This window comes from Schistocerca nitens, chromosome 2, assembly GCF_023898315.1.
Source record: "Schistocerca nitens isolate TAMUIC-IGC-003100 chromosome 2, iqSchNite1.1, whole genome shotgun sequence".
NCBI classification, from domain to species: Eukaryota; Metazoa; Arthropoda; class Insecta; order Orthoptera; family Acrididae; genus Schistocerca; species Schistocerca nitens.
Window position 1 is genome coordinate 705,280,676 of NC_064615.1, and position 24,119 is coordinate 705,304,794.

Sequence of the window (24,119 nt, forward strand, 5' to 3'; positions counted from 1 at the left end):
AGGTTGAAAAAGTGATCCACAAAACTACCATTCATCCATCTGTTGACATTCATCTGTTATAGAGTCCTAGAACAGATTCTGAGTTCAAACGTAACGTAACAGAATGACCAACACAATACCAGCCAGCATGGATTCGAAAGATATGTATCATAGGAAACTCAAGTTATGTTTATCCTGCATGAAATCATGAAAGCCATGAGCCAAGGCAGCCAATTGGGTGGTTCCCAAAAACAAGTTTACATAATACTACTTCACTGTCAATGTCATGAAAAGGATAGACTGCTACTCACCATATAGTGGAGATGCTGAATCGCAGTTAGGCACAACAAAAAGACTCCTAAACAAGTTAGCTTTTGGCCAAAACGCCTTCTTCTGAATTATAAAACGTACACACATGCATTCACATGAATACAACTCATAACCACATGACCTCTGTCTCTGGCAGCCAAAGCCACACTGGTCTGTAGTGATGTACTGGAAACATGAGTCATTATTTGTGAATTTAGGTGCATAGTTTCTTTGAAATGTGCCACCGTGATCAAGTAGATATCAAGATACTAATAACAGCTGAACAGCTCTATATCGCAGATGAGGATGTAGCATCTTTCTTTAAAAAAGTAACAACTTTCTTTATTATTTACTTTATTAAGTTTTATTGGCATAACTGTGGATAGTATGAAGCATGATAGTGATAGTCTATTGTCAATATGGTACACAGGTTAGGTTTCTATGATTTGCAAGTCTTATTAATGAATACCTTTAACCAGTGGCATAGCGTGAGGGGAGACTGAGACTTAGTCTCCCCTGTATTCGTGCTTAAAAAAGATGCAATAGTAATTCACAACAAAAATATAAACAACTTTCTACTAAGAGCACTAAATGTGCGAAGACATCAGCTTTGAAGCCCGCGCCGTCGCACCCTGAGTATTGGTGTGTCTGCCTGCTTGGGACTCGACTGCTCTCAGTCTCTGCCTCCCTTCCCTTACCTGGCTGTGTGCGCCTGAGTGTTAGTGGCAGTCTCGGCTCCCCTCTCTCCACGAAGGCCGGTGCGCTGCACTTGCTAGCAGGTATCGAGACTAGTCTCTGTCGCTCCTATGCTGGTTTTTAACACGGAAGTGAACAGTCGCGCGGTTTGTGTTCATAGTCATTCTTGTGTGATTTTAGTACATATTTTCGTTGTGCCGCCAACATGAGTGAGCCAGCAACTGTATACCTTACAGAATTTTTATTAAAAACGCCTTTTTCTACATTAACGTACGAAAAAAGGTGCGAATTGAAGGACAGACGACCTACTCCTATACTCGGTGTAGTTTTAAATGAAGCCAAACAAAAACGCACTTTTCAGACAGCCTGGTACGAAAAGTATGCTTGGCTGACTGCGAATGCAGTTAATAACAGATTATATTGTTATATATGTCTTTTGTTTGGTGGTGAAAAGGAATGATGCAATGAGGGCATTTGTACAATAAAGAACTTTGACAGGAAAGCACAAAAACATCAGACATCAAAACGTCACCTGCAGAACAAAGAATCATTTCAAAAGTAGAATTGAGCACGCCATTTCTGGAGCCACTGATCTGACAGCAATAAAATACAACGAGCAAGTTGCATACAGCAGGAGAGTATTGGCTCGTCTTATTCAGGCAATTGCATTTCTTTGTAAACAAGAACTAGCCTTTCGTGGCCATCGAGAAGACGAATCTTTCAGCAACAAAGGTAACTATCTGGAATTGTTGGATTTACTGGCTCAACGAGAGCAGTTAATCCGAGACCATCTGTCATCATCCTCAACCTTTAAAGGAACGTCTCCAGATATACGAATGATGTAATAGAAATGATAACTCTGGCAGTTAATGAGAAAATAAAATCTGAAATTCAGAACTGCAATTTCATTTCGATTCAGGCTGATGAAACATTAGATGTATCATGTAAGAGTCAAATGAGTATAATATTCAGGTACTGTATTGCAGACAAAATTGAGGAAAGATTCGTTGGATTTTACGATGTTTCTGGAGATAAAACTGAAGAAGGTTTGTCAAACATTGTTCATGCAGTATTGAAAGAATGGAATGTGGAAAGAAAAGTGGTTAGTCAACCATATGATGGCGCTTCAGTAATGGCGGGCAGAGAAAGAGGACTGCAACAATTGGTGAAGCAGTTCTGTCCCTATGCGCAGTCTCTTCATTGTTACATACACCAACTGAATGTGGTACTATTACATGCCTCCAAATCATACCACAGGCCGGCGATCTTACTGCATTCCATTCGTTTTTCAGCAAAACATCAACTGAGACAGGATTTAAACTGCCACATGCAAGCAACACTCGCTGGAACTTTCGTTCCAGGGCAGTTTCAACATCTAGTCATTTCTCAAGACTATCTAGTTTTTTTTTTAAAATTATATATTTGATGATACAGACTCTTAGTGGGACCCAGAATCTTTGAGCTGTGCTTTGGGAATGAAACGACGGATAGATGATCCTACGTTTGTCTACTTGCTTTGCTTCTACAGAGGATGCTTTGTTTATGTTCATCATCTCTTTAATGTTATTCAGTCAAAATTTGTCAGTATAACTGCTTGCCACGACGAAATAAGAACTGTTTTGAGAAACTTAAGACAATTAAGAACGGAAACATTCATTGATGAATACATTAAATGCAGCTTGTGTTTGAATGGCAACTTATCATTCTGTGACAGTCAAAAGACATCTCTCAGGTCACTAACTTACGAGATACTGGATCTGCAAATTGTTCAGATGGAAAGAAAGCTTCAATACTTTCCCCAAATTCAGTTTGTTGAACTTTTGAACGAAAAGTGTTTCCCGAACTATCAAAAAGAATTTCCAAAGTTGAAACTGCTTCAATTATTAGAACAGTACCCTTTTTTCAAACAAGAACAAGTTGAAAATGAAATGTGTAACATATACGCTGATGAGAAAAAACACTTATCTCCAAGAATCCTCTTTGTCAACAATGATTTAGATTCCGATTATGAAGAAACAACGAAGTTCTTGATTTTGGTTTTGACTCTACCCACAACTACAGCAAGCAGTGAACGAAGCATGAGTACTCTTAAACGCGTGAAGAATTATTTAAGGAATTCAATGTCCAACATCCAGCTGTCGTGTTTGAGCACGTTAGCAATAGAAAAGTCACTACTTGGAGAGCTATTCAGTGATCAGATCTTTGTAGATCGAGTTATAGACTTATTCGTGGAAAGAAAAGACAGGCGCATTGGACTTGTGTACTAGAAAATGTAAGTGCTTCTTCTCTTGCTGCTGGAGTTCTACAAATTTGTCATCGTTTCTTGAACAAGTTAGTTATTATTATTATTATTATTATTACTATTATTATGATTTGTGGCGGTGGTGGTGGTAGTAGTAGTAGTAGTAATAGTAGTAGTAGTAGTGGTGGTGGTAGTAGTAGTAGTAGTAGTAGTAGTAGTAGTAGTAGTTGTTGTTATATTTGATGAGATTTGTTTCATTGTTTAAATTATTGTTTAGTGTACTATTTTGTCTCCCTATAATAACTGCAGAGTCTCCCCAACCTTTCCAGTCACGCTAAGCCACTGCCTTTAACCAATAAACATCACAGAAGATTCTCATTCTTTATTTGATATACAGAACATGGTGAATGTGTAAGTGAATGCATGAACAAATGAATCAGACTTGCCCCTGGGAACCCGTTCTGTTCCTGTTGTCTGTTAATGACGTGGAAGGCTATATTAACAGTGAACATATATTACTAAAATTATTTAGGAGAAACAGTAAAAAATCTGTCATGCTCACTCAGTGGAAAACATTGGTCTACTTCAACATCTGTTTCATACCATCACATGGAAAACATCTGGTGGCATGCAAGATCATTTATAGAAATTCAGTTAAATACATATGAAGCTTTCTTTGTTAAAGAAGCCAATTGATGTGGTGACCTTTCTGCACAATTATTGCAATTTTAGCCCAAAAAGTTAAATGTGTTTATGATACATGTCACAACTTACCCATGATGATAAAACATGCAATAAATTACGGAAACAATGTTTAAAATGTGAACAATAGATCTTGATGCTACTGTTGGAGCTCCAGCAATGGTGTCAAAAATTAACATTTTATGTACTCAGACTGAACAGCTACAAAGGCACAATTAAGCTATGGCTCAGGATGGTCTACCAAAAATTTTAAATTTTAAGAAGAACAAAAATAGGAATTGCCTTTAATATGGCTAACTAGGTAATCTATCAAACAATTGTCAAACTTGTTGATTTGCTATGAATGTAAGGGAGTAAGTCATTGGTCAAATGAGATTCCTAGTCTTAATAAAACAAATTGTTGTGCAATGCTGTTAGTTTGTGAAAAGTGTACAGAAAGTTCAAGAAACGATAAAAACACAAAGATGTACAAAAGTGAAAGGAAAGTTTTTAATGATAACTATAATTTGTTTTTAGATATAAACTAGACTGTGATGAAAAATACATTGATAGTAGTGCATAACATCATGTTACAATCAATGCAATTGAAGTATTTGGCATGGATAAAATTGATGTGATATTTAAGAGAAAGAGATAGACAGTCTAATATTTTGAAGATATTTGATTTATTCCAGTTGGAGTTCACAACTTATTTTCTGCCTAGAAATTTGGGCAAAATGGAAACAAGAAAATAGTTGAAAATGATGGTTAAGTGTGGGTATTGTTTAAGGATAAAGCTGGAAGTGATGTTACTGTCCAATGATGAAAATGAGCTTGATCATTTATCTGTGAAAGCTGTTCATCAAGCGAAGGCCTGTATTGTTGATGAAACTGATGGCATACTACAAAGAAGCAGGAAAATGTAATGATACGTCTTGAACAGAATTACCTTCTCAATGCCAACCAGCACAGATTCCCAAAACATTGAACACGTAAAAGCCAACTCACACTTTTCTCACATAACATACTGAAAGCTTTGGATCAAGGCAGTCAGATAGATGCAGTATTTCTTGATTTCTGAAAAACATTTGATTCAGTACCACACCTTTGCTTATTGTCAAAAGTATGATTGTATGGGGCATCATGTGAAATTTGTGACTGGATTGAGGACTTTTTGGTAGGGGGGATGCAGCATGTTATCTTGGATGGAGTGTGTTGGGACCCTTGCTGTTCATGTTGTATATTAATGACCTTGCAGACAATATGAAAAGTAACCTCAAATTTTTGCAGATGATGCAGTTATCTGTAATGAAGTACAATCTGAAAGAAGCTGCATAAATATTCAGTCAGATCTTGATAATACTTCAAAGTGGTGCAAAGATTAGCAAATTGCTTTAAATGTTAAGAAATGTAAAACTGTGCACTTCACAAAATGAAAAAATGAAGTGTTTCTATGACTATAATGTCAATGAGGCAATGCTGGAATCGGCCAACTATTGCAAATATCTGGGTGTAACTCTTTGTAGGGATATGAAATGGAATGCTCACACAGTCCAGTCATGGGTTAAGCTGCTAGTAGACTTTGGTTTATTGATAGAATACTGAGGAAATGCAATCAGACTACAAAGGAGACTGCTTACAAATCACTCTTGTAACTGGTTCTAGAATATTGCTCAATTGTTTTGGACCCATTCCAAATAGGACTAACAGCAAATATTGAACGTATACAGAGAAGGGCAGCATGAATGGTCACAGGTTTGTTTAACACATGGAAGAGAGTCACAGAGATACTGAAGGAATTGAACTGGGAAACTCTTGAAGGTAGACGTAAAGTACCCGAGAAAGACTATTAACATAGTTTCATGAACTGGCTTTAAATGATGACTCTAGGAATATACTACAATCTCCTACATGTTGCTCACATAGGGATCATGAGGGTAAGATTAGAATAAATACTGCATGCATGGAGGAATTCAAACAATCATTATTCCCATGCTCAATACAAGAATGGAATGGGAAGAAACCCTAATAACTTGTACAGTGGGACGTACCCACTGCTGTGCACCTCACAGTCATTTGCGGAATATAGATGTAGATGTAAAAGGAAATTTTGATCACGAAAATAAATGCCATATATGGAGACAAATAAAATTTTAACCCAAACAATTACATAAGCCACTGAATCATTTTTCTGGAAGGGCTGTTGATACATCAGACACAGAAGAAAAAAATGAGTTTGCAGATAATGGCTATGAAATTATTAGTTTTGAACATATTAGTCAATAGGATTTCATCAACCTATGTGTGTCCAATACCTGTTTTAATAACCACTTGAGTGGCACTAAAGAACAGTGTGAGATCAATGTAATAGTAAGGAATGAAGGCAAAGGAACCTACAAATTATGTGAGTGATAAAGCTTGAAGAAGTCATTACATTGCAGTGATCATTCAGCACATAAACCAAAAATGGTGCTTCAACATAAGGCAACAAGGAATTATACAGGAGTGAGGTAGTTCAAAAACTCTGAAAACTGAAGAAAAGCTGTGGAAGAAGAAGTAAATTTTCTGAAGAAAAATGAAATATTGAACAGTTAAAACTGGTAAAATAAACAAGTTGTTTCAAAATTGGTAGGATTTTGCTACAAAATTGATGAAGTACTTTTATCAGCTGTCGAAAGAAGTTACAGTCTTCAGTTTCTAATTTCAGATTACGTAATCAAAGTACTAGCAGATTTATTAATGGATCAGAATCATAAACACATAGAGACAGTTTCAATATATTCATCAACTTATAAAGGAGAAGGAGATTAGGATGAGAAAAACACCAAATGACAGATAGAGAACTAACATTCTTACAAATTGGTTATCCTTAAGTTACAGTCAATGAGGGAACTCATTGTTATGGTCTCTGCTTCAGGATATAAAACATTGTGAAAGAGTGTGGAAGTATTAGTGTGATCAGTGTTATTATAGCTTAATAATCTTTGAATGTGTGAATTGGTGAGATAGAAAGTTTTTCACCTCATCACAACTCTTCTTTTGTTGTTGAGAGATTCCATCAGACACCAAAAAATAATTTAAGAGATTATACAGATAACTGCAATGGACCTGATACTGTTATCACTAATAAAACATGTGGCAATATTTGTGTATGATTGAAAATGATAATATGGGATGATGTAGGTCTATGGTAATGATTTACAATGAACTATGGAATATACTAAAATTTCACTCTGTACATATTCCACATATTGCATAAATTATGTCTTCTCTATTAACTTTGTATGTGCATAGGACTATTAACTAATACTTGTGTAGCATTCATTGTTAATCCTGAACATCATTGTTCATTTTTGGACTGTAATATCCACAGACTGTTAAGTGCAGAAGTTACTGTCAGTTTAATTTTAGATGAAATGTCTATGAAATCCTATAACAATCACTTCATGATCTAGATGCTAAATGTATACAATACCATAGGCCTATACTACACTACACTACACTACACTACACACAGGAAATCCTTGATGGTTCATATATATGCCTCTGTACAGAGTGACAATTATTGAACTATATGAAAGGAAATTGTCACAAGTTCTGAACAGTTTGCATTAGGACATTCAAACTGTGTGGTTGACTGTGGAGCATGATGGGAATTAGTATGCACATGCATGGTTTGGTTTAGCTACGAAGCCTGCTTTCATTTGGATGAGCTCATCAATAAGCAAAACTGGTACATTTAGGGGACTGAGACTCTGCATTTCATGATCAAGAATTCTCTTCACCCCAAATGGGTTATGGTGTGACGTGCAATGTCCAGTCATGGAATAATCAGTGTGGTATTCCTTGATGCCACAGTGACTATGAAATGCTAAGTGAAGGTTTTGGAAGACGATTTCATCCCCATTATCCAAAGTGACCCTGATTTCGACAAGATGTGGTTCATGCAAGATGGACCTCGACCTAATCGAAGCAGGAGAGTGTTTGATGTTCTGGAGGAGCACTTTATGGACCATATTCTGACTCTATGGTACCCAGAGGACATTGGCATGGGTCTTGATTACCATATTCTCTGGATCTGAACACATGTGACTCCTTTTTGTTGGGCTATATTAAAGAAATGGTATACAGCAATAATGCCAAAACCATTTCTGTGCTGAAAACAGCCATTCAGGAGATCGACAGCATTGATGTTCCAAAACTTCAGCGGGTCATGCAGAATTTCGCTATTCGTCTGTGGCATATCATTACCAATGATGGCAGGCATATCAAACAAGTAGTAACATAAATCTTAATATCTGCAGTGATGTTTACATGTTGAATAAAATTTGTGCAAGCTGTAGTTTGTAACTAATTTAGATTTTTTTCCTATAGTTCAATAATTGTTACCCTGTAAATACAGTGAAATTGATACATGAATCATGGGTGTCTGTAAAACATATCTGAGGTATGTTATGTGGGGTTGGGGGGAGAGGGGGAGGAGGGATGCCCAGGAGCCTGGGGTATATGACCAGCACTTTCTAGTTAGGATAAAATGAGGAATGGCAGCCCATTGTTTCTTAAGAGCTGAAACCAGAATAGATAGTGATGTCTGGTGCTGGGGTATGGAGCGAAAATGAGGTTCTAACTCATCTCAAAGGTGTGCCATTGGGTTCAGGTCAGGACTCTGGGCAGACCAGATCATTTCAGTAATGTTATTGTTCCTAAACCATCACCTCACAGGTAGTGCTTTATGACGGGGTGCATTGTCATGTTGATACAAACAGTCATGGTCTCTGAAGTGTCTCCACTGTGTGTACTACACAATGCTAAAAAATGTGTAGATATCCCTTCACAGTTAGCATTTTTGAAGGTATAATAATGGGACCACACCATCATCACGAAAACATTCCCATGCTTCCTCCAAGCTTTACTGTTGGCACTACATATGATGGCAACTAGCAGTTTCGAAACATTCGCCAAATCCAACAACTAACATTTTCGAAATATTCACCAAATCCAAATACTTCCATTGGAATACCATGGGATATAGCTTTGTTCATCACTCCGAATCATTTGTTTCCATTCATCCTCTGTCCATTGCAAGTATCACTTAGCATTGACTACAGAAATATGTGAGTTATGAGGAGCTGTTTGACAGTTGTACCCCATTCTTTTTAAGTCTTTACGCACAGTCACTATGCAAGCTGAACTGCTGGTAGCCCCCTTGAACTCACCTGTGATCCCTTCCACTGATTTCATGCAATTTTTTTACAGCCATCCTCCACAGTGCTTCCCGTCCGTTAGTAAATGAGGCCTGCATTGTCTTGACTTAGCTGTCATTGTTGCTTTATGTCTTCACTTCACAATCACATCACCAAGAGTCGACTTGGACAGATTTAGAAGGGATGACATGTGCCTAATGGATTTGTTACTCAATGGTTAGTTCACCTTCGAATTCCCTGAGCTCAACTAACATCACTATATTCTCAGCCTCTCTTTATGCTGGCGGGTTGGTATCTCGGTATCAGTTCCAAATTACATAGTAGTGTCCTGATACTTTAGTTTGAAAGTATAAATAAAATGTCCGTAATCCTGATTCCCAGAAAGGGAGGAAGGTAGCAGTTGACCCAGTTGACCCCTCTTGCCCTCCTCCTCCCTTGTGGATGACTAAATCTACATCTACATTTATACTCTGCAACCACTCTGAAGGGCTTATCACGTAATCAGCTGCAGTATATCATATCGGAAACATGGAATTAACATGCAAATTTTGGTTTTGTATAGTGGGAAAAGTGTACTGTTAACCTATACACTTAAAAGCAGGGAACCGAGGAACAGAAAGAAAAGTGTGGATATTAGCATTCTTTTAAACATGTATTAACATCCGATCTCATGTCCTAGCTACCATTAAGGTAGGCCTACTGCCTTCTAAATTTGCTGTCCTTGCAGATTCTGGAGAACATTCCCTTATTTCTTGTGTTACCAGTCCACTTAAATTTCAGCGTATTTCTATAATGAATCGAAAAATTCTGACATAGACTGCAGTTGGGCATTGAAATGAACCAGTGGCGACAAGTGAAAATTCATGGCAGAACGGGACTCAAACGTGTATTTCCCACTTTACCCAAGGCTGACAGGGGGCACTACGTACGTAGTGTGCGACAAGTTGAGAATCTGAATAGGGCAGTAAATGTGCTTGGATACTCGAAGCAGCTAATGTGAGCGCTCTCGGAAAGTGGAAAATCCAGGTTGGAGACCCCATCTGGCACGCATTTTCTATTGTCACCATTGAATTCATTTTAGTGCCCAATTACAGCCCACGTCAGAAGCTATTTCAGTTCATCAAGAGTATGTACAGCTGCAGGTTCCAGAATGCTGCCTGTTCTCAAAGATGCAAAATTCCTTCAGACATGCATCCCAAGGAACAGGCACTGCAGTGAGTACAGTCGTTATGAAAAACATGAAATGTGTTCACAGTTGCGAATACTAACAACCATCAGCTATATAGGGGAATGACCTGATTGAAAATTTGTGCTGGTGTGGGACTCTAAGCGGGATTTCCCACTTCATGGAAGCCGTCGCTTTGGCTACGTATCCATGCACGGCCAGATCCAATCTTCCGTATGTCGTCGTTCCTGCATCAAACCCGGTACTCTTACACAAATTACCGTCACTTGGGGTGATTTGGAACTACTGGGGTGGAATGGAACACGGCATCCATTTCAACAAATCATCTTTGCTGTGGAGTGATACTTTGGTGTAACTAATGGAAACCACCCTCTAGAGTTACCACAGATATTAGTTGTTCCAGTGATATAAAAATTGTATGTGTCAAAGAGGTATGTGATTTTTAAAAAAATAATGTATTTAAGTGTAAACTTTACCTTTTTTCTAAAACTCTGTAAACAAACTGTTGCACAGCTACTCTGGTAATAATAATACAGTTCTCTGAGATTGAAATGTGGAGGACAACTATCAGTGATGATGTTTGAAAACTTAGGTTAGGTTTGGTTATGTTATTCATTAGCTGCAGGCATAAATGTAGAAAATCATATTTTTTCAGGGTGAATTGGAACATGCCACGGGTATGCAAAAAGAAGATTGGGCCAGCTGGCTATCAAAAATACAGCGGGACAAGCCTGCAGAAAGCTGTCAGTGACGTCAAGGCATGTAAATTATCACTCAGGAATGCATCCAAAAAATATGGTATTCCACTTAGTACACTTTCAAAGAAATTAAATAACAAAAATCCTTTGAAAATAGGTGGACAAACTGTTTTGAGCTTAGAAGAAGAGAAGACATTAGTCAGTGGATTATTTAAATGTGCAGAATGGGGTCAGCCATTAACAACAAGTGAGATAAGGGATATTGTAAAGAGCTACTTGGACCGAAGGGGAAGAGTGGAAAAGAGGTTTGAAGACAACAGTCCTGGATATGAGTGGGTGAAAAATCTGCTTTCACGTCACCACAATCTTACTGTCCGTTTGAGTGTAAAGAGAGCTAGAGCTCAAGTGAACAGAGAACTCATAGCAAGCTATTTAGAAAATTTGGAGGAGACTGTGAGAGGTGTTCCACCTAGCCACATAGTCAACTACGATGAGACTAACTTCTCCGATGATCCTGGTGCTATCAGAGTGTTGGTCAAGAGGGGATGTAAACATCCTCATAGAATCATAGACTCATCCAAAGCAAGCACATCTGTAATGATAGCTGCTGCAGGAGATGGACATCTTTTGCCACCTTATGTAGTTTACAAGGCCACTCATCTGTATCCAGCCTGGACAGGAGGTGGAGTGAATGGTACAACCTACAACAGAAACCAAAGTGGATGGTTTGACCTCAGTATATTTGAAGATTGGTTTCAGACAATAGCTTTGCCATATCTTAGAAGGCTTGAGGGGGTCAAAGTTCTGATAGGAGACAATCTCTCAAGCCACATTTCCTTGTTTGTAGTCTCCCAATGTGAGAAGGAGAATATTAAGTTTGTGTTGCTCCCGCCAAATGCAACACACATCTGCCAGCCTCTAGATGTGGCATTCTTTTGCCCAATGAAGATAGCTTGGCGAAAAGCTATGTGTGGTGTCACTGCCAGACACCACACTTGCTAGGTGGTAGCTTAAATCGGCCGCGGTCCATTAGTACATGTCGGACCCGCGTGTCGCCACTGTGTGATCGCAGACCGAGCGCCACCACATGGCAGGTCTCGAGCGACGGACGAGAACTCGCCCCAGTTGTACGACGACGTTGCTAGCGACTATACGGACGAAGCCTTTGCTCTCATTTGCCGAGAGACAGTAGAATAGCCTTCAGCTAAGTTCATGTCTACGACCTAGCAAGGCGCCATTAGCCTTAGATAGCTTGTATCTAAATAGTCGCACTTGTATCGCCACAATCTCCAGATGTCTCATCAAGAACGATGTATACAAAGGAAGGATTAAAAGTTAAGTAGTCCAGAAGATACGTACTTTTCTTTATAGCATTCATTAAGTCTCCTGTTTCAGACCTCACTCCATCCTTCGTGAGTTAGCGCGTGCATCTTGGCCGCCTCTTTCAATTAGTGTGCGTAGTGTTGGCAAGTCTGCCGACACAACACTATGACTGATTGGAAAAAAGGCAATAGGGGTGTGCTTCCAAAAAGCGACTTCCCTAAGACATTGAAGGCGACATTTCACTACATGGGTGAGAAAATTCGAGACGATGTTATTGCTGGATTTCGTGCTTCTGGTATCATACCTTTCAATCCAGGAAAAGTTCTCTCTCTCTTACCTGTTAGTAGTTTGGAAAATGAAACAGGTGACCCAATGCAGGTATGGTCTGAAGCCTTTGTGGAACACTTGAAAGATTTCAGACAATATTGGAGAGGACAGCAAGGAGAAGGAAGCTGATGATCCCAAAGTTTTGGAGCAGGAAACTATAATATCTGGGGTAAAATAATTGCCTTAGATAAGCATTTGTAAGCTCAGAGATTTAATGGTTGATAAAGCTGGTCGCTAATATAAAAAATATTAATTGGCAATAATTAATACACAGTTGAGTTAGTATAAATGCATTTTTCTTGGTAAAATCCTTGTTAGATGTGTTTCACATGTTCCAATCCACCTCCCCACATGTTTCAAATGCAACTACAGTTCAAAATATGCAGTGTTCAAAATCACCCCTAGTCTTGGGGTGATTTTGAACACAATTCAGATCAAAATTTGAAGCAGGGTTATGGTACAGCATTTTCATTCATGTAACACATTGCTGTAGGAAGGACTAGAGATGCTGTATTTAAAATTTCAAAGTTATAGTACAATATTTTGATATTAATTTTCAGTAAAAATTTCACTTTCTGTACCAATTCACCCCAAGTTACGGTATGTAATTCCCGGACATGGGAGGACATTTTAATTGAATGCCGCTGCCTGGAATCGTCAGATAAATACGATGTGACAGTGCCCGCGTTGTTAGGAGAGCGATGCAATGTCCCTTCGGACAAGCATACATCTCCGAAGAAACATTGCTCGTTCTTAACAACACAGGCACTAGAGTATCGTTTTTATCCGCCGAAACCGGACAGCGATTTTCAATTGAAACGTCCTCTCCTGTACGGAAATTACATAATGTGTGTACGAGAACCAGTTGTGATGCAGGAACGACGACTTATGGAATTCTGAATGCTGTCGTGCGTCGTGGTTAAGTGTGCAAAGCGCAAAATCTGCGTTCGAGTCATTCCCTCGCACAGGTGATGTTGCGAATATATTTATATTTCTGTAACACCAAATCTCAAACGCTTCGTTTCACTTTTTCCGGCTTCCCAAAGCTTTTCCACTAAATACATCAATATTTTTCATTTTCGGGCTTCCCTCTATGCCACTGACAAAAATAGCAAACAATGCGCAATCAGTACCGTAATTTCACATGAATTCTAGGCAATCGACAGTACCCTATTCCCTAATTTGTTTGTACACCCGGAATTCGTCCTAAATTCAGCAACCAAAAGTGCCATTTGTCGTCATGCATGCAGTAATGAGCTTGAAAATATTTCCTAATGGACCCATGGCGTGCAAAAATGAGTCTAGAAACAATTTTTAACTACAGTAATTGAAAAGTAGCTTTCAGAATTTAGTCGGAATCAGAAACTTGCCGACTGTAGAATGAAACACGCACGATCAGTGTTTTTCAAGTGGCTGTACGTTTCGTAACAAATAATATGCATTATTATAATTATTCAGAATAGCACGAATTGTAAGCGTGTGCGAGTTCCGAAATTTCTCCTAATTTGTCAAGTATGATATGTGAGAAGATGTATACGTTCTTTACTCGAACCGAAGCCGAAGCAGAGATGTTCGGTAAATTATAGGTAGTCATGGAAAGAAAGTTGTTGCCTCAATCACAGCAAAGGCAGTACAGCATGGCGTGACAAGACTAAGCTATACAAATACACGAATCATGATATGTTGTATTTTGCGGCCTGTTGCTTGAGGTACCGGTACAATACAAGCAAAGGAAACATTAAGCACCTCTACATCAGGTGGCACAGTGGTTGACACGGAGGAATCTAATTCTCGAGCGATGAATGAAGTTAAAATCCTCGTCCAGTCATCCTGATTTATGTTTTCCTTTGGTTCCTTAAATCACTTGAGGCGAATGATGGTATGGTTCCTCAAACAAGGTCGCGAACGATTTCCTTCACCGTACTGTAAGTGAACAGCCTGAGCAATAATGACCTCGATGTCGACAGGACGTGAAATACTACATATTTTCCATTGCGAGCTGTGTTTAGAAACGTCCTGACGGTAAGGTACAGAAACGAATCATCCGTCAGTAGACACACATCAGCATCACTATTTCCGACTCCAAGTATTGTGCTGCATTTTATCACAAAAAAATTTCAGAATGCAGTCTCACTTTGTTAAGACATGCAATATAACAACTACAACGCACCAGAAGTTGGTTAATTTCACGAGATTCAATTATGAAAAACAAGAACAGCTGAACAATTGCAAATTAACTAAATGTCAGAATGAAGGTAAGGCAGCAAACGATTATAATGTTATTGGTTGGCTGTCTGGTACCGCGTGAAAGTTTAGCGGCCCCATTCCCGTCAAATTTTACTTCCACGCCACCAGCAGCAATCTTAGGATACCCAGAGATATTACAAAATTCTTTTAAAAGCTGTATTTTCACGTCACACACCATGAGAAGGAGTTAAAATTCACCGACCTCAGGTGCATTTGAGCGTATGAATATGCATAGAAGACGACGACGCATTAACCACTCATTCGCCGACGCCGGCGCTGACAATAATCACACAATTCCTAATTCGCCTACATCCCCCCCCCCCTCTATGGTCGCTCCGGCAGGGACCACCAAGACAATACTAGACCAATTAAGTGCGCACGGCGTCATTTAGGGAGTCATACTATCCGCGCTCCATACGTGCCTGGAACGGGAAGAATCCCTAATATGTGGGACAATGCCCCCTGCCGTGCACTTCACAATGGTTTTCAGACTACCTAGGTAAGCTTATCAGAACTAAGTACCGGTATCAGTTGTTGAAACTGAATAGATAATCTACGCGACCTACTTTTAATTAGTGCATACCAGCTCTAAAACGTACCTTGTAGTTTTCGTTGGCCTATAGGAAACTTAAGCTTATGGGAATACAATATCGCTGCTGCTTGAAGACCATAACAGTAATGATTTTATTAAGTACTGATCTAAATATAAAAGCACTGGCAATGTAAGCGCTCAGAGAAAACGGTTATTTGTAAATTTTGGATTTCAGCCTGAAATTTAGCTGTCTACTAAATTTCCATGCTCTAGGCTGCTGTTTAGTTCGCCCGTATGGTTAAAGTCGTCCCTGATTTAAACCATAAGCCATTAACAAGATGCGACAAGCGTATTCTTTGGGAAGGATTCAGTGTGTAATGCCCACGTTAAAAGCAATACGTAATACGAATGCTTGACACTCCTAGCAACATCACAAGAGTACGTCGTTAGCGAAAGCTTACCTGTGCGTCTTCCACAGCGGCCTTCAACAGAACGTGTGGTGACAGCTGTGATGGTGGCACGCCTGCTGCTCACGTTGAACCTTGAGTTTTCCTCCTCTTATCTCCATCCCTCGCGGTTCCCCCCACCGTCTAGCTTGCTGGGTGACGGTCTTACGACAACACATTAAGGAAATTTTTTACCAAGACATAAGCAACTATAGAAACGAGAATTAAAGTGTACATGTGCAACCGACTGGATAAACAATGGTACATTTAAATCTAAAACAGAAGATGAAAGCAGTTATAATCGATGGGCATATAGAAAAAGGCTAAAGGCGCTAAATATGGAATACGCTGATGATGTTTTGAGACTACAATCAATATTTCCCATAAACTGCATTGGTGACCAATAAAACAGTGAAAGTGCGTGTCCACAAGCAATTAACTTCTAAAGACACTTGCTTAGGTTTTTGCTTTGATCAAAAACTTGTGCACATTTACCTCCGCAAATCTCTTGGACAAGTTAATTTCTGCAACCTGCTGCAAGTACTTGCGGAAGTGGTTCCACTAGAGACACATCGTGTGATGGGCAAATGGATGTTTACATTGTCGTGCTAAAAACCAGAGCAGCCACCATCGTTGCTGCATTATTTATTGATGATAAATCGTGGCGAAAATCAAAAAGTTATGAAAGAAAAATGTTTGGGCGAAGAAATCGATGTAGATGTGTACATATTTATCAAGAAACAGTACTGAATGAGTTAAAATCAAAGGACTTCGCCCAGATGAAAATCTTTATGAGAATATGATGTGCAATTTTCTAAAATCTCTTGTCTGTTGTAAAATACAATATTTGAAACCAGTAAACAAAAATGTTGCGATCTGTATCTCCAAGAGTACGCCTTTTAATTACTCTTCGATTTTTGCATAAACATTTATCATAAACGTAATGCACTTATGTTTACGCTAAGATTACAATGGTACATTTAAATCTAAAACAGAAGATGAAAGCAGTTATAATCGATGGGCATAAAGAAAAAGGCTAAAGGCGCTAAATATGGAATACGCTGAGGATGTTCAGCCAGTGTGCTACCTGCCGCCGTTGGATAAGCAGCTGCCAGCAGCAAGTGGTATACTCTTAGCTCACTTATTTGTTACAAAGTTTAATTCTTAATTTCTTTGCGTGTTTTTGGGTACTTGCATTGTTTAATTCATAAATTTCTGGCGTATTATAGTATTTGAGAGCTGTAGCATCGCGTTTTAGTACCTGAATAGTGTAAAATCGCGTAGTCTCCTTCTGCCGCCGAGCAGTGTGTCAGCAGTGCGCAAGTAGCAGCATTACTGCATTTACTAGGCAATCTTGTATTTTAAATAGCATGGATAGCAACTGCGACTGCTGTGTTTGGATGTGGGCTGAGTTGGCATCCCTTCGCTCCCAGCTTCAGGCAGTGTTGGCTTCGGTCACACAGCTTGAGGCTGTTGCCAATGGGCATCATTGTGGGGGTCCGGACGGGGGTTTGTCAGGGACGGCCAGCTCGTCCCACGCATCCCCCGATCAGACTATGGCTGTGGTTGCCCGGGATACTGCCCACATTGAGGCTGACCCCTCACCCGTGGTAGAGTGGGAGGTCGTCTCGAAGTGTGGCAGGGGTCGAAAGACATTATGGAGGGCTGAACAGAAGGCCTCTCCAGTTTGTCTGACGAACCGGTTTCAGGCTCCGTCTCCGGCTGATACTGATCTTCAGCCGGACATGGCTGCTTGTCCTGCTCCAGAGGTTGCTCCTTAGTGTGCAAGATCCGGGCAGTCGCAGAGGGTGGGCTTGTTGGTAGTTGGGAGCTCCAACGTCAGGCGCGTAATGGGGTCCCTTAGGGATAGGGCAGCAAGAGAGAGGAAGAAAACCAATGTGCACTCCGTGTGCATACCGGGGGGAGTCATTCCAGATGTGGAAAGGGTCCTTCCCGATGCCATGAAGGGTACAGGGTGCATCCATCTGCAGGTGGTCGCTCATGTCGGCACCAGTGATGTGTGTCGCTATGGATCGGAGGAAATCCTCTCTGGCTGCCAGCGGCTATCTGATTTGGTGAAGATTGCCAGTCTCGCTAGCGGGATGAGAGCAGAGCTCACCATCTGCAGCATCGTCGACAGGACTGACTGCGGACCTTTGGTACAGAGCCGAGTGGAGGGTCTGAATCAGAGGCTGAGACGGTTCTACGACCGTGTGGGCTGCAGATTCCTCGACTTGCGCCATAGGGTGGTGGGGTTTCGGATTCCGCTGGATAGGTCAGGAGTCCACTACACGCAGCAAGCGGCTACACGGGTAGCAGGGGTTGTGTGGCGTGGACTGGGCGGTTTTTTTAGGTTAGATGGCCTCGGGCAAGTACAGAATGGGCAACAGCCTCAAAGGATACGGGGCAAAGTCAGGACATGCGGGGACCAAGCAGCAATCGGTTTTGTAATTGTAAACTGTCGAAGCTGCGTTGGTAAAGTAACGGAACTTCAAGCGCTGATAGAAAGCACCGAAACTGAAGTCGTTATAGGTACGGAAAGCTGGCTGAAGCCAGAGATAAATTCTGCCGAAATTTTTACAAAGGCACAGACGGTGTTTAGAAAGGATAGATTGCATGCAACCGGTGGTGGCGTGTTTGTCGCTGTTAGTAGTGGTTTGTCCTGTAGTGAAGTAGAAGTGGATAGTTCCTGTGAATTATTATGGGTGGAGGCTACACTCAACAACCGAGCTAGGTTAATAAATGGCTCCTTTTACCGACCTCCCGACTCAGCAGCATTAGTGGCAGACCAACTGAGAGAAAATCTGGAATACATTTCACATAAATTTCCTCAGCATGTTATAGTCTTAGGTGGAGATTTCAACTTACCAGATATAGACTGGGACACTCAGATGTTTAGGACGGGTGGTAGGGACAGAGCATCCAGTGACACTACACTGAGTGCACTATCCGAAAATTACCTCGAGCAATTAAACAGAGAACCGACTCGTGGAGATAACATCTTGGACCTACTGATAACAAACAGACCCGAACTTTTCGACTCTGTAAGCGCAGAACAGGGAGTCAGTGAGCATAAGGCCGTTGCAGCATCCCTGAATATGGAAGTAAATAATAATATAAAAAAGTGAGGAATGTTTATCTGTTTAGCAAGAGTAATAGAAGACATTTCAGACTACCTAACAGATCAAAACGAAAATTTCTGTTCCGACACTGACAATGTTGAGTGTTTATGTAAAAAGTTCAAGGCAATCGTAAAATGCGTTTTAGACAGGTACGTGCCGAGTAAAACTGTGAGGGACGGGAAAAACCCACCGTGGTTCAACAACAAAGTTAGGAAACTACTGTGAAAGCAAAGAGCGCTTCACTGCAAGTTTAAACGCAGCCAAAACCTCTCAAACAGAAGCTAAACGATGTCAAAGCGTAAGGAGCGCTATGCGTGAAGCGTTCAGTGAATTCGAAAGTAAAATTCTATGTACCGACTTGACAGAAAATTCTAGGAAGTTCTGCTCTTACGTTAAATCAGTAAGTGGCTCGAAACAGCATATCCAGACACTCCGGGATGATGATGGCATTGAAACAGATGATGACACGCGTAAAGCTGAAATACTAAACACCTTTTTCCAAAGCTGTTTCACAGAGGAAGACCGCACTGCAGTTACTTCTCTAAATCCTCGCACAAACAAAAAAAAAGGCTGACATCGAAATAAGTGTCCTAGGAATAGAAAAGCAACTGAAATCACTCAACAGAGGAAAGTCCACTGGACCTGACGGGATACCAATTCGATTCTACACAGAATACGCGAAAGAACTTGCCCCCCTTCTAACAGCCGTGTACCGCAAGGCTCTAGAGGAACGGAAGGTTCCAAATGATTGGAAAAGAGCACAGGTAGTCCCAGTCTTCAAGAAGGGTCGTCGAGCAGATGCGCAAAACTATAGACCTATATCTCTGACGTCGATCTGTTGTAGAATTTTAGAACATGTTTTTTGCTTGAGTATCATGTCATTTTTGGAAACCCAGAATCTACTATGTAGGAATCAACATGGATTCCGGAAACAGCGATAGTGTGAGACCCAACTCGCTTTATTTGTTCATGAGACTCAGATAATATTAGATACAGGCTCCCAGGTAGATGCCATTTTCCTTGACTTCCGGAAGGCGTTCGATACAGTTCCGCACTGTCGCCTGATAAACAAAGTAAGAGCCTACGGAATATCAGACCAACTGTGTGGCTGGATTGAAAAGTTTTAGCAAACAGAACACAGCATGTTAATGGAGACACGTCTACAGACATTAAAGTAACCTCTGGCGTGCCACAGGGGAGTGTTATGGGACCATTGCTTTTCACAATATATATAAATGACCTAGTAGATAGTGTCGGAAGTACCATGCGGCTTTTCGCGGATGATGCTGTAGTATACAGAGAAGTTGCAGCATTAGAAAATTGTAGTGAAATGCAGGAAGATCTGCAGTGGATAGGCACTTGGTGCAGGGAGCGGCAACTGACCCTTAACACAGACAAATGTAATGTATTGCGAATACATAGAAAGAAGGATCCTTCATTGTGTGATTATATGATAGCGGAACAAACACTGGTAGCAGTTACTTCTGTAACATATCTGGGAGTATGCGTGCGGAACAATTTAAAGTGGAATGATCATATAAAATTAATTGTAGATAAGGCGGGTGCCAGATTGAGATTCATTGGGAAAGTCCTTAGAAAATGTAGTCCATCAACAAAGGAGGTGGCTTGCAAAACAGTCGTTCGACCTATACTTGAGTATTGCTCGCCAGTGTGGGATCCGTACCAGGTCGGGTTGACAGAGGAGATAGAGAAGATCCAAAGAAGAGCGGCTCGCTTCGTCACAGGGTTATTTGGTAAACGTGATAGCGTTACGGAGATGTTTAGCAAACTCAAGTGGCAGACTCTTCAAGAGAGGCGCTCTGCATCTCGGTGTAGCTTGCTATCCAGGTTTCGAGAGGGTGCGTTTCTGGATGAGGTATCGAATATATTGCTTCCCCCTCCCGAGGAGATCACGAATGTAAAATTAGAGAGATTCGAGCGCGCACGGAGGCTTTCCGGCAGTCGTTCTTCCCGCGAACCATATGTGACTGGAACAGGAAAGGGAGGTAATGACAGTGGCACGTAAAGTGCCCTCCGCCACACACCATACGGTGGCTTGCGGAGTATAAATGTAGATGTAGATGTAGAAGATTAAAAATCATCTAAAATTTAAAGACCTCTCTACCGCCGTTCTACGTGAAACAGAGTAATCGGTTAATCTTTTCGCCCTTCCGTTTATGGATTGCCATGGTATATTTGTTTCGACTCATCTGACTTTGTGTCTTCTTTTCGACACTGTCATGGTCGTACCAGTATTGAACACACAAAACTTCTGCAAGTTTGAGTAGAACTTCCAGCAACTGGCATTTTCGGCAAGTTTTTGCAGCAAGGTGCAAGAAACCGTTTCCACTAACGTGCGGAAGCTGCTTCTGCAAGTGGATGAAACTTGCGGAAGTCGACTTGTTGATACCTCGCAAAAAATGCAAACAGCATGTCAAATAACTTGCAGGAGTAGCTTCAGCAAACGACTTGCCGAAGTTTACCTGCTAATGACACACACCTTAAGGTCAGAAAGGACAGCAAACAACGAAATTTTAATTGTTATATGTATACTGTGTAGTAGAAACACCAAAAGATCAAATTTGTAGGCGGTATAGGGTCTGTACAGAGCACGAAATTTAGTACACGGAGCTGCCTCCTCTGACAGCAACACTGGCGGGACATCTAGACATCTAGTCGATCTGAGCTAGGACGACAGATGCGTCTGCTTCACTGCGTGCTTCTTCAAGTCTCCGCCAGAGTTCTTCATTCATAGTGGATGGCGAGAGGTGCTGTGACAGCGACGGTAAACCATAACCAGATGCATTTAATGGGTGAGAGACGTGGAAAACGCACTGACCGGGTCAGCGGTCCAACACCGTCTGTATTGAGTTAGGTTCAGACAGCATGGGCAACATGCGGTCGTGCGTTATATTTTTGAAAAGTAACGTCGTGGAGACTGGATAGGACGCAGAAGCGTCCGAAATGTAATGGCCGCTGCCCAAATAAATGGCTGTATGAACCAGCGGCGAGTAGTTAGCCTCCCTCGAAAATCCGCTGTCGTTCTACCTAACAACTTTCACGATGCCGAGGGGTGTTTTGCTGCCTTACGGAAATGTCAACGCAGAAGTGATGATCTAAGACATGTTTATGACAACTTAATGTCAGAATACATTAAAAACAACCAAGTATAGTTAGTTCCTCCAGAAAAATCTGCAAATTCATTTTAATTGTATCACCAAGTGGTCAAGTGAGAGACAGAAGAGCACAAAATGTGGAATGACGTTTGATGGTTGCTCTCACGAACAAAGTGTACCCTCTCCTAATGAACTTAAGAAATCGGGCCTAACTGAAGTGATTGAGGTTCCGTCTGCGATGCCTTGTCATTGCCGACATTGTTCAAGCTTTTCTGTAGCTCCCTCTTCATCCCGATGATAACGATCTTACTAGATTCATCTAGTGCAAGACCAGCAATAACAAGATTGAGGATCACAATTAAGACACAGGGCAGTTCGTAATTTCCAAGTTCTGTTGCAAGCGATATAGACGGCGCGAGTGTCATGGTGCGAGGTATCGATTTTGTTTACAGCGTTGTTGGCAACCCATTTTCTAATGTCAATAGTGTTCCTGAGATGAGTGTTAATGTGCACTACTCTTACCTGGCGGGAGTTAATTTCGAGATTATGTACGGTGGAAAGTGGTTTAGGCTTCACTATTTTAGGAACTGCGTGGATTCTCATGGGGAGACATGTGTCAAATTAGGTGAGAGATATAGCGAGAATGTATCCCGAGAACGGAGAAACAGTTTTGCTCCCGTCTGCGTACACAAAACGCGAAATTGTCGATGACAGAATATGTATCACGAGTAAGGTAACTTAAATTACCGTCAGCTTTTTGGAACATATTGTCCTTGTTGTTGACAACGCTGTATACAAAATGAGTATCTGCCGCCATGACATCCGTGCACTCGATCGCTGTTCTTGTCAGTGCTGTAAACAAAATCTATATCTCGCGCCATGACGGTCGCGTGTTCTATTATGTGTGGCTAGCAAGGGATCTTGAAAATTACCGGACAATTTGTCGATTCTCACGTCTTCCTTTTGGCCTTGATGCAGCCAGTTTTTGGTTTCAGCAACCATATGTGAACTAGCAATCAGTGCCAGTTCCCTCCAGCAGCTGTGTTACTGAATGGGAACATGTACGTAGATGAGTTTGGCGCAGGAACTAAATCGGAAAGCAGCATACTATCGCTGTATTACGAGTTGTCTTCGCTAACGAAGAATATAAAATTGAAATTATCGAAGTGGGCAACTAATTCGCCACAATTATTCACAGTTTGAAATGTAGAATGGAGGGAGATCAAAACGAAAGTCACGATTCTAGGAATGTCATGGAACTCTGAAGAAAACATTCCGAATGAGTCAGCAACGGGTCATTGAAACATATTCAGAGACAATTGCAACTAAAAGAAAGTTACTGTGACCAACAACCGGTCTTTATGATCCTCTGGGATTAGTAACTCCGGTATCCACTGTAGTAAAAATTCTGCCGGCCGGAGTGGCCGAGCGGTTCTAGGCGCTTCAGTCCGGAACCGCGCGACCGCTACGGTCGCAGGTTCGAATCCTGCTTCGGGCATGGATGTGTGTGATGTCCTTAGGTTAGTTAGGTTTAAGTAGGTCTAAGTTCTAGGGGACTGATGACCTCAGAAGTTAAGTCCCATAGTGCTCAGAGCCATTTGAACCATTTAAAAATTCTGTTTGAAGACGGCTGCTCGAACTAGATTGGGACGAACCCATGCCTCACAACCTATTGGTTAGGCCGGTGGTCGTCGTCAGACGTCTTGGCTGAAGAGCCAGTATTGACATGGTCCGCTTACTGACCGATCTTATTATTAATTGGAAACCCACATAAATTAGTATGTTATGACCCCAATACGCAAGCTATATTAAGGGCGCGGTAAGTTTGCCGCCGAACCCGCAACTAATGGTCGTTAACAGTATTAACCATTCGGAACACTTATTGTCGACTGTTGACTCTTATAGATTGCAGCCGTCCTCAGCATCCCCAAAGGTGTAATACTCGAATTGCTTGACGAAATGTTTTAGTGTTGTCTGTGTAAGCGGATGACTGATTAATAACTGCAATTTT

General features: G+C 41.0%; 1 protein-coding gene across 1 annotated transcript in view; it reads right to left on the bottom strand.

Moving 5' to 3' along the window:
• Nucleotides 1-15,990, bottom strand: part of LOC126236868 (uncharacterized) — a 33,312-nt gene extending 17,322 nt beyond the window's left edge. Inside the window, exon 1 of the mRNA XM_049946488.1 lies at nt 15,886-15,990. The gene's annotated coding sequence lies outside the window, so the exon portion shown is untranslated. The remainder of the gene's footprint in view (nt 1-15,885) is intronic.
• Nucleotides 15,991-24,119: the final 8,129 nt, after the last annotated feature.